Source organism: Sprattus sprattus (genome assembly GCF_963457725.1).
Source record: "Sprattus sprattus genome assembly, chromosome: 6".
Taxonomy (NCBI): domain Eukaryota; kingdom Metazoa; phylum Chordata; class Actinopteri; order Clupeiformes; family Clupeidae; genus Sprattus; species Sprattus sprattus.
Window position 1 is genome coordinate 5104528 of NC_137925.1, and position 12500 is coordinate 5117027.

General features: G+C 44.7%; 1 protein-coding gene across 1 annotated transcript in view; it reads left to right on the top strand.

Moving 5' to 3' along the window:
* Positions 1 to 12500, top strand: part of rarab (retinoic acid receptor, alpha b) — a 130499-nt gene that overhangs the window by 29947 nt on the left and 88052 nt on the right. The window contains exon 2 of the mRNA XM_080840287.1: positions 8346 to 8442. The gene's annotated coding sequence lies outside the window, so the exon portion shown is untranslated. The remainder of the gene's footprint in view (positions 1 to 8345; positions 8443 to 12500) is intronic.

Consider the following 12500-nt stretch of genomic DNA (forward strand, 5'->3'; position numbering starts at 1 on the left):
TTGTCACACATTGATAGTACTCTTTCTAAAACTGTGTGCCGGCAAAAATATAATTTACCTTGAGATTCCATCAGACGATACATATTGCAGTCCTCTCTCCGTCCTCGGTAGGCAGTTGTTGAGGCGCTGTGTCTTATTTTGACATCAAGCGCTTGCTGCCCAAACCCTGGAGGGCAGGGAGAGGTGAGGGACACAGAGGATCATTTTAGTTTTATTCTATTTATTCTTGGTTCGGTCTTTTCACCTACCTCATTGTGTGTGTGTGTGTGTGTGTGTATAAGTTATGTGTTTTTTTTTTTATGTCATTCATGTATAATATTTCATCTATCAGTCTTCAGTATATCTATCTATGTGTGTGTGTGTGTGTGTGTGTGTGTGTGTGTGTGTCTGTGTGTGTGAGCATGTATGTATGTATGTGTGTATGTGTGTATGTATGTATGTATGTATGTATGTATGTATGTATGTATGTATGTATGTATGTATGTATGTGTGTGTGTGTGTGTGTGTGTGTGTGTGTGTGTGTGTGTGTGTGTGTGTGTGTGTGTGTGTGTGTGTGTGTGTGTGATGGATGCTGACTGGGCTTATGTGAGCCACTGACAGAGCCTTGTCCTTACGTCATGTGCTGTCACTGCACATTAAAGGCCTCATGGGAACGGGCTTGTGAACCAGCCAATAGCAATCTCACCTTTGTGGTCCACTGACCAGTATGTGGGCTCTGGGGGCTGGACACAAACTTTCAGCCAATGAGAATCGCCCATGAAGTTGCATTGCTAGGCAACAGAGCCAAAAAAAGGTTTTGATGCCGTAACCCTGGTAATTTCCTGGAAAACATGGAGTTTTTCAGTCTTATGTTGCATAAGGCAATTAGACTGAGGCCACCTATTACTTCCAAGGGCTCTTTGGGATAAGAGGCTGGCTATTTGCCTGTGGTTTGGGTTGAAATTATTCTTTGGTCTTTAGAATCTGTGTAAGTTTGATCGTCTTGCACAACAACACGTCGCTCTGTCTGGGATGGTGGTGACTCACTGCCTGGTGTTTTTTACGGCAGCAGAAAGATGGGGAAAAAAGCATCACATGGCAAACAACATGGACCCGGGACCAGAAAAGGTACTCTCTCAATGATGGACAGTGCTGCAAGGCAGAAGAAGCCCTCTGCTCAGGGTCTCTTCCTGTTAAAAGGGAGTTGTTTTAGTCATTTAAACACAGTCGTTGTAAACTAGTACACTATACCAACACCCAGTGATGCATATTAAGTGGTTGGGTCCTGAATTTCCCTACGGGGATTAATCAAAGTTTATCTATTATGTTTAAAGAGTGTGACAGTAGGCCTGGGTGCTTCTAGCTTAAGCTTGGCTGTTTGCCATGGAATGATATAGATTTCTATGTCAGTGAGATTATGATGATGAGGATGATGATGAGTCCAGTCTTTTCAGCTGATTTGCTGTGTCTCTCAGCAGCTTTGATTATTTGTTTGTCTACGAGGTTTTGGAGAAGGCGGTTTTTGGCCTTATGAGAAAAGTCAGCTTGAAGAAGAAATACGGCCACGTACTTCTAATAGTCTGTTTGAAATGAACAGAAATTTGCATGATAATTCCTGGCAGAGAATTAAAAAAATGAGAGTCGGTTCAGGGGTTTCCTGGTCCGCGCGTCGACGGCACCTGCATCACTCATTTAGCAAGAACTGGCAGTGAGCTGGAAAAATCTGTGCAATTAAACGGAGATAAGTCTCCTGATAAGTCTTCCAGAATGTTCTGGGAAAGCCGAGTTTTTCCCCCCTCTGACGCAGAAGAATGTTCACTCTGGTATTTCTCCCTGGTTCTAAGGGCAGAGGCAGGAAACCCAGAATGATAAGAAGCTTGCTTTTCTGGCACCGTGAGCGGGTTTGATCAAAGTTCTGGCTGCGTGACAGGCAAGGCCGGAGTGTCGATTATAATGCACTCAGCTCGTCTGACCTTTTTCAAGCTGTGCCGCCTGGCAGTGTGCAAAGAGCAAGGTCTCCTGAGAGAGCCGCAGACCCTGGATCAGATCGGAAAGATCGCTCTCAGGTTTTTACTCTCATAGAAAAGTCCTCTGCCCTTGGCTCAACCTGCTGGACTGCAGACCTTGATATAAAAACAAGAATAAACAATGATTAGGTGAGAGTGTTGCTTGTTCATATTACTTATTTGTGTGTGTGTGTGTGTGTGTGTGTGAGGGAGGGAAAGAGGGAAAGAGAGAGAGAGAGAGAGAGAGAGAGCGGTTTTGTGTGTATGATTGTGTTTGTGGGTGTGGTATTATTTTTCCTGTGTGCACGTAGTAGTTTGTGTGCGTGTGCATGTGCGTGTGCGTGTGCGTGAGCGTGTGCGTGTGCGTGTGCGTGTGCGTGTGCGTGTACAGTTGCCCATGTTGTTGCACACCTGAGGGAGACAAAACTCAGGAAGAACGGGTTTGTCTGTGTGTGCGTGTATGTTTGTCTGTGTGTGTGTGTGTGTGTGTGTGTGTGTGTGTGTGTGTGTGTGTGTGTGTGTGTGTGTGTGTGTGTGTGTGCGTGCGTGCCTGTGTGTGGGTGTGCATGTGGGTGTGTGTGTGCATGTGTGAGTGCTTGTGTGTGGGTGTGCATGTGGGTGTGTGTGTGCATGTGTGAGTGCTTGTGAGTGTGTGTGTCTGTGTGTGTGTGTGCATGTGTGCGTGCCTGTGGGAGTGCATGTGGGTGTGTGTGTGCATGTGTGAGTGCTTGTGTGTGTGTGTGTGCATGTGGGTGTGTGTGTGTGCATGTGTGTGTGCCTGTGTGTGGGTGTGTGTGTGTGTGTGTGTGCCTGTGTGTGTGTGTGTGCATGTGGGTGTGTGTGTGCATGTGTGAGTGCTTGTGTGTGTGTGTGTGCATGTGGGTGTGTGTGTGCATGTGTGTGTGCCTGTCTGGCTCCTGACCCCCACCCCTGGAACCATTACTCTGGCGCTGGGGGCTGTCGTCTGCTGTCACCCCCCAGCTGATGAAGTGACTCCCGGTAATGGCCCCTGAAATGTGATGTGGGTGTCATAGTGATGAGGCAACCTGGGGTTGTGGGGGGATGGTGTGTGTGTGTGTGTGTCTGTGTGTGTGTGTGTGTGTGTGTGTGTGTGTGTGTGTGTGTGTGTGTGTGTGTGTGTGTGTGTGTGTGAAGGAGGAGGAAAATAGAAGAAGAGAGAGAGAGAGGGAGAGTAGGCCAGGGTATTTTATGTAATCTTATACCTGCATGGATGTGTGTTATTTAAAATGGGATTAGAATGGATTAGCACATGGTGAGGGTGAGTCATTACCCTTGCGGTTAGGGGACCGGAGGTGTCGGGGATGTCTGTCAGGTTTAGGCACCTCTGGACTCCTCCAAGTGTCACACTTGGATCAGTGTGAGTTCGCTTTTTACCACAGGATCTGGTGGGATTATGCCCTAGCAGCATCCGTGCACGCAGCGAAACACACTCACGTTCGAGCACATTTCTGTATTGGTACGCTTCCAGCCCGGCTTGTGTGACCATAGCAACATAAAAAGAGGAGGCGGTTAGCTTAAAAAGATAATTATTTTAATAAACTTACAGAAACTGCATGTCTGGATGTCTGCATGTCATGTATAGTATACTCAGAAGTAAGTATAGCGGAGTGGAGTGTGTGTGTGTGTGTGTGTGTGTGTGTGTGTGTGTGTGTGTGTGTGTGTGTGTGTGTGTGTGTGTGTGTGTGTGTGTGTGTGTGTGTGTGTGTGTGTGTGTGTGTGTGTGTGTGTGTGTGTGTGTGTGTGTGTGTGTGTGTGTGTGTGTGTGAGAGAGAGAGAGAGAGAGAGAAAGATCTGAGGGCAATATCAATATTAGATCTTATATTGGCCTCAACCTCCCAGGCGTGAGCAATCAGCTAATTATCAGCTCCCCAATGCATGTTGCCTGCAGTTCACACACGGCCACTGCACAGTCTAAGGGGAGCGTAGTGGGTCATAACAGTGCATACACACCACACGCTCCTACTCCCTCTCGGATGTATGTCTGTCTGTAGCATGTCTGGTTTCCAGTCAACACCATCGTATCTGCTTCAGTATGGGTATGATATAACCACACAGGGCCCGTGTTCAATGGGGCAACAAGATGGGAGATAGTATGTGAGTGAGGCAATGATAGTCCGCAAAATGAAGCCACATCAAAGGGGAGAGTCGAGAAGAGTTGATATTTCCTTTGTGGGACATGAACTTGTGGGTGTGCTGTGAATTTGTGTCTTGAGCAAATCCTATATATATTTAGTCATTTAGCAGACGCTTTTATCCAAAGCAACGTACAAGGGAGAACATGTTAAACACAAAAAAGTACCTTTTCTCTCTTTTTGTTGCTCATTAAGGCCAGATGAATGATAAGCTACTGGGTTATTGTATTCACTGTCTGTGTGGTGTTGAGTAGTTGCATAGCCTACGACGCCATTTGGCAAGATATTTTGTTGAGGTCAATTTAGTAACCTAGTAGTCAATGTTATGCCGTCCAACTCTGTAGAGATCATATTAAATGCGCTTGTTTACGTTGAAAACCAAGATGCAGGTTGCATTTCAAATATGGAAGTGGCATGAACGCTCACCTCAATAGAATTTCCATGCAATGCCTGCTTCTGTTATCAGTCGCACCCAAACAAGGTGTTAGTCTGGCCTCCAAGGTGCTTGGGTCTGTGTGCATGTTATGAAATTACCAAATGAATGTGCTCTAGTAATTAATTCAAATAGGGCTTTACACGTTCCCCTTTTTCGTTACTTGTAAGAACCGGCCATGCATATCTATCAAATTAGGGTTCACTCTCTCTCTTACTCACTCACTCAGTCGCACACACACACACACACACACACACACACACACTCACACACACACACTCACATACACACACACACACTCACATAGACATACACACACACATGCATACATCATGAGTAGCAGTTGATGGGTATTGGGATGACATAGTAAGAGGCTGGACCATGCCAGAGGGAGGGAGCTCTTGACTAAATCTTTCATTGAGTTTGCTTTGGTAAAAGCAGCCCTCAACCACCTCTTCTGTCTGGAGAGATCACTTGCCAACACACACACATACACACACACACACACACACACACTCACACTCACACTCACACTCACACTCACACTCACACTCACACTCACTTACACACACACACACACACACACACACACACACACACACTCACACTCACACGCACACACAAACTGACTCACTTACTCCCTCACACACACACACACACACACACACACACACACACACACACACACACACACACACAGAGTCTCCCCACCCCCTCCTCTATTGCCTCTCCTCTCAGACACAATGGACATTAGCACCAGGGTGGAGGGGGGTAAAAAATGGAGCTCTCCTCCTCTCTTCCTCTTCCATCACTCCCCCCCCTGCTCTCTACTGCGGTGCACTGCTGACTAACCATCAGACAAACATTTCAGAGCCAGGCCCCGAGGCCTTGGAGGCCACAGAGAGAATGGGTGAGAGAGAGAGAGAGAGATAGAGACAGGGAGACAGGCAGATACAGAGAGAATGGGTGAGATAGTGAGAGAGAGAGAGATAGAGACAGGGAGACAGGGAGACAGGCAGATACAGAGAGAATGGGTAAGAGAGAGAGAGAGAGAGAGAGATAGAGACAGGGAGACAGGCAGATACAGAGAGAATGGGTAAGAGAGAGAGAGAGAGAGAGACAGGGAGACAGGCAGATACAGAGAGAGAGAGACAGGGAGACAGACAGATACACAGAGAGAGAGAGATAGAGACAGGGAGACAGGCAGATACACAGAGAGAATGGGTAAGAGAGAGAGAGAGAGAGATAGAGACAGGGAGACAGGCATATACAGAGAGAGAGAGAGAGAGAGAGAGAGAGAGACAGGGAGACACAGATACAGAGAGAGAGAGAGATAGAGACAGGGGGACAGACAGATACAGAGAGAATGGGTAAGAGAGAGAGAGAGAGAGAGATAGAGACAGGGAGACAGGCAGATACAGAGAGAGAGAGATAGAGACAGGGAGACAGGCAGATACACAGAGAGAGAGAGAGAGAGAGAGAGAGAGAAAGGGGGACAGACAGATACAGAGAGAGAGAGAGAGAGAGAGAGAGAGAGGCAGATACAGAGAGAGAGAGAGAAAAAGGCGGATACAGAGAGAGAGAGAGGGGGATACAGAGAGAGAGAGAGAGAGATAGACAGGCAAATACAGGAAAATGAGAGGGAGAGCAAATTGCCTTTAAATCAGAAAGAAACCAAAGGTAGGGTTGGGAAAGGACTATAAAAGGGGCTACTTGCTGACTCGTATGAGATGACAGATGAACATACTCATTTTTAGTTCCTTTCTTTTGAATAACACTAGCTGACTAATATCATTACTCCTTTTAAGTTATGATTTATCAGCCAATAGCAAGATATGTACAATGTTTTCTTGCCATTCATCTGAGATGAATAAAATGAGCGTAAACGCATGCCTGAATGTGTTTAGTCATACATATGCATGCTCCGGTACGTAATGACACGTTTGCATTAGTCGAACACAACCATGTTTCGTGTGGGAGACAGAGTTTTCTAGGCTTACAGGAATCACTGCCTGACAGGCTGTCAGTGTTTTCTATACGTCAGTGGATTATAGTATGTATGCTATAGGTCGGTTTCTATGTGTCAGCACAGAGCACATGCTCATCAGTGGGTATGAGATAGTAATGTTGTTCCCGGCATTTCTGTTACACTACACACTCTGTACATTACACAAATACACACACACACCTACACATTTTCCACAAATCGTGAAGAGTTTTCCGTCCTTTAGGTGCACTAGGTGCTCTCATTCATTCTCTCTCTCTCTCTCTCTCTCTCTCTCTCTCTCCCCCCCCTCCACACACACACAAACAGCGGTACATATGCTCAGAAAAGTACTTGCACAAATACAAGGACTTGTGCGCACAAAAACACTCACACATGCATGCACAGACACACTGAGTGAGGCTTTTGTGTGAATGTTGTGGGTGGCTCAGTCACTTCAAATGATACGACTCATTAGACTTGGCAACACTCTCTATATAGGCAGAAAACACTGAACAGAGAGGAAGAGCTTAGACACTTCAAACACGCCGTTGGTTTAAGGACTCTTCTGATCTGAAAGAGACGCACATACAAATTTCAATTGTGGGACTAATGAATCAATCCCTTTTTTTAACCTACTTGTTGTGGATCTGATTGTTTCATTTTGGGGGATGTATAACGTGTATTTTGATTTACTCATGAGCTCAAGTCTATCTGCAGGACAATTAGATCTCCTTTAGATTTTTTTAGTTTTTTTGTTGCCTTGGCAAGCATTTGACTGCTAATGTGTAGCATGCCTCATTGGTGGCAGAAGTGGCATTCGTATCGATCCTCCGCACGCGGCCAGAAGGCTCAGTGGTGTGATGAGAGATAGGGCCTCTGTGGCCGGTTGTCTTTGGCCCCCTGTCAATCCATCAGCTTGTGGTTTGGAGATCGATTAGGCTCACTGGGAGCCAGCCAACACATGTGGTCGCCCAAGGGCTGAGTTCTCACTTGGGCGCGTGTGTGTGTGTGTGTGTGTGTGTGTGTGTGTACGCTCTTAACTCACCTTACTCCCTAAATATCCTGTAGGATTCGAAAATTCAAAATCTATTGAATGGTTTAAACAAGGGGAACATTGAAGCAGTTGCAAAATGGTACAACATATTCAGAGCATTTGAGAAGATGGTAGAAGGTTGTCCAGTGATTACTGGTTTATGGCTTTACATGTGTGGAGTTTGTGCTCCTGCGTTCGAGTCCTTTTGTTAGCTTACTCATTCTCTGTCTTTCCGCCCGTTCTTCTCTTTTCACACTCCTCAATAGTGACACACACACACACACACACACACAGTCACACACACACTCACACACACCCCAGCTACACACCAAGCGCAGCTCAGTTTTCTGTGCTTTGAAAGGCAGACAGATTTATGTGGAAGTGTGAATAGTGAGAGTCATTCAACTGTCATGAAAAACGTTGTCTGAAGAACCTCCCCCCATACACACACTCACACACACTCACACACACACACACACACACACACACATACTCACACACACTCCCACACACTCACACACACACACACACACATAGCATGGCTTAATTCCCCTAGCCAAATGAGAGTGAGCACTTGACAAATCTGTCTGTCTCATGTGAGCACCAAAACGTTTGTTTATTAAAGGGCGAGCAGTCCTACACACACACACACACACACACACACACACACACACACGCAATCCTTTCCTCCTGTTTAGTTTCCATGTAGAACTAGCTGTTTTAACACCTCCTCTCCTCTCCTTCTCTCTTTCAGAGGGCCGTGTGACCTGTGTGGCTAAGCTGGAAAGTGCAAACAGTGGAAAATAAGCTCTGACAAGATCCGCTGGGGAAAACATCGACACACTATCACTGTAGGTACAGCCACTGTGTGTGTGTATATGTGCCTGTGTATTTGTGTGTACATATACAGTATGTTTTATCATAAGAACATATGGATGCCATACACAGCTGTTTAACGCTCTTAAACCTTCATTAGAGATACATCTTGAACACCAGAACATTAAAATTGATTCCAGAATCGAGAATGAGTAACACTGTAAAACTTTCTCTTTCAGACTCTTTGTTGTTCTCTCTCTCTCTCTCTCTCTCTCTCTCTCTCTCTCTCTCTCTCTCTCTCGTGTTCCCTCGCTCCGTGGGGGATTTGTCTGTGTACACACACACAAACGTATATTGTTTTAACCTAAGCTCTCCGTTATTGAGCCCAGATGAAGACATGTTGTTTCATGACAAACTCTCCCCTCCTCCCCTCTGTTACACACACACACACACACACACACACACATACACACACACACACATCCTTACACACACAATGTCTTGTGTTCCTGATTGAGTTTCAGAAGTCATAAAGAAATGGTTTGATAATAACAAGTTATCGTTGTATTTAAGTAAGACAAAGTATAATCGGCCTATCAGAAGTTGAAAACAGAGAGGATCAGTGATAGAAAGTTGAGTTGTGTGAAAACAAAGATCTGGGATTGATTATCGATCATAAATCATGCTGGGAAACCACACATAAATGTAAAAACCATTGATTTAAACCATTGCAATATTATATAAAACTACACATACGTATCTTGAAACAGCATATATACTGGATATATACTTGGTGGTTTACGGAGCCCAGAGCACTAAGGAGACTAGGCCAAGGAGTGCTCCCTTTCAACAGGAAGAAACTTTGAGAAGAGGTGGGGGGAAGGGAGGAGAGAAGGAGAAAAGAGAATCAGGAGCTAAGAGATGGATTCATACACGTCTCGGAGGATAAGACATATTAGAATCAGGAGCTAAGAGATGGATTCATACACGTATCGGAAGATAAGACATATTAGAATCAGGAGCTCAGAGATGGATTCATACACGTCTCGGAGGATAAGACTTATTAGAATCAGGAGCTCAGAGATGGATTCATACACGTATCGGAGGATAAGACATATTAGCAGACATGCTGCATATGTACATGATACATACTGTATATGAGTCCATGAAACACACCATAAGGTATATACATAATTAATAGTGGATAAAGATGGAGAGAGCCAGCGTTCAAAGTATTGGTTGTGTAGGACATGTGTGGAGGTATTGACCTTTATTGTGTATGAAACATTGGAATTTTTGTTTTTGACTGTTTTGTTTTGACTGTGTATTTAAAAATGTAGTGATGAAAGGTCTGCCTAATACAAATATGAAACTAAGTTATGATTGTGTTTGTTTGTGTATGAAGCGTTTGAAACACATTTGGATTTGTTGCTTCTGTTTGGTTCTGTCTGTATATTGGCAAATCCTTTTGATGAAAGATTATTTTTTGCATGTAGAACATACAGGCTAGGTATGATATAAGTTAAGCGTGTATTTTTTCACTGTTTCATTTTCTGTCGTGTACTTTTTGGAAGTCAGTCTTGTTGCTCCATTACTTAGCACACGACTATTCAATATTCAAATGCAGGAGTGACCGTCATAATAGTGTATGCAGCGGATTAGCATTTTTGCGAGTTCTGTTTTTAAAAGGAAAATCCCCATGAGAGAATAAATGGGGTTTAGGAAAATCATCAAGATAAAGCCCATGGCTGTTGGATAATACCCCACATTTGATTCTGATCATTGTGTGTAAGTTGTCTTTTTATACACTTTGTATACACAATATGTCTGTTGCTTTCCCTTTGATAGTCACTTATGTAAGGATTTGAAAGCCACAATCTGTTGAATAAAATAAATCTGATATTTTAGGCGCTTGAGCTGTAACATTAAGTTTCATATAAAAACACGTGTGTGAGTTGTCTGTAACCATGGATACCACTCTTGTGTCCCTCATGGCAAGTGACACACATGTTTTCCATTCTTTTGCTTCTTTAGCATAGTGATAGCAACATCTTTATTTTTACGAGACAAGACAACAGTTTGTTACAAAAGGCCAACTGATGATTTTGATGAAAATTTTGAGAAAACCTTTTAATTTTTACATAGGGATTTTTCATTTTTTTCTTTGGGAGCAGGAAGACATAAAATGCTACCACAGCTAACAATAAAAACTATAAACTTCCGGTCGTCTTGTATACTCTATTTGTACTAGCTTAGGGTGTTCCGGCAACATTGGCCATCAGCCAACATTGGTCAGTCCCACTTCATCAGGCCTCTCCAGACAAGATGTTAGGCTCCCCTTGTAGTTGGGGGCTCAGGGAAAACATTGCCTTTGTCTCTTGCAGACACCTCAGTGTGATCATCACTGTCCTTAACCATCTGTCCATCTCTCAGACTCACGCCCTCTGTCTCTTCTTTCTCTCGCTGTCATCATGACACCCACTTCCTTCCCTGCTCCAGTTGGATTTGTAGCGGCGCCTCTGATGTTTCTGAACGGCAAAAAAAGGCCCCAACTCAGCAGTGGTGTTAGTGGAGAGATCAATTCACTAGTGGTGTTAGCGTAGAGATCGACTCACTAGTGGTGTTAGCGTAGAGATCGACTCACTAGTGGTGTTAGCACAGAGATCAACTCACTAGTGGTGTTAGCGTAGAGATCGACTCACTAGTGGTGTTAGCGTAGAGGTCAATTCACTAGTGGTGTTAGCGCAGAGATACACATCCAGCACTGAGAGCCTTCACTATTACAGTAGTGGAGACTGTTAGTAGAATCACTCGATTTGAGCATATTTGCAATTCAGGTAATGGATAGCAATGTCATGTGGTGATGAAGTCATATGTTGATAATTACTTTGTTAAATCACTACAACACTTGCAATTAGTGTTGAGAAGCAGGGATTTGCACAGGAGGGGGCTGAGGTTGTTTGGGCAACTGCCCGTTTGCCCTCCCCAACTGAAGTTGCCCCTCCGAAGAAAATATATATATATTTAAAATACTATTACGGCTGCAGTACTTTATTTATGCCAAGATAACATAATCGTGGAATAAGCGTCCAGGGGACAAGGGCGTGGCAGCGGCGGTTAGTGAGAGTTTAAAATCATATTGGCAAAATATGCTTTCAGGGTACGGGGGCGTGGCAGTGGCGGATAGTGAGAGTTAAAAATCATATTGGCAAAATATGCTTTCAGGGTACGGGGGCGTGGCAGTGGCGGATAGTGAGAGTTAAAAATCATATTGGCAAAATATGCTTTCAGGGTACGGGGGCGTGGCAGTGGCGGATAGTGAGAGTTTCGAGTGATATTGGCAAAACCTGCATTCAGGGGACGGGGGCGTGGCAGTGGCTGTGACAAAAATTAACATGTTGCCCCTTTTTTCCAGGGCAAAGCAACTGCCCTTCAAAATTCCTGTGCACGTCCCTGTTGAGAAAGGTAGGAATAGTCAGTATCCCTCATAAAGTCCATATCTGGCCTCACACCTTCAAAACTCTATGCTCACAATAGAGCTTACAGTCATCACGGTTGAGCTTCATGGGTAAAGTACTTGGCTCCTTATGGTGACCTACTTTTGAATCAGTATCTTGTGAAGCACCCCCATCAAAGACCCCATGCATCTCGAGTCAGATGCCGTTTCAGCTTATGGAGCCTTATGTGAGACTAATCAGCTCAATGGACGACTATAGAAGCTGCAAATAGATTTTAGAACGATGGACGCGGGCCCTTCCCGTCTGATTGGTAGCACGCCACGCAGTCACTAGAACAGACCTCCATCACTCACGGCACAGGCCCATACATCAGAGAACAAGTGCTGATCAATGGGCTGTCTTTCCCTTATGGGGGGGCACAGATGGTGAAAAGGGGCCTCTGTGAAATGACTAGCATTACTGTACAGTATGTGTAGTGTAAATGTTTATGGCTTTTCCATAGTTCCTGCGCGCTGCTTCATGCTACACCCAGTGCTCGCGGCTAATGGTTTTTCACTGAATAGCTGACCCCGCAGGCCACGATGCTAAATCACCTCTAGAAACATTGTAGCTTCTAGCCTGTCATTACATGGTCT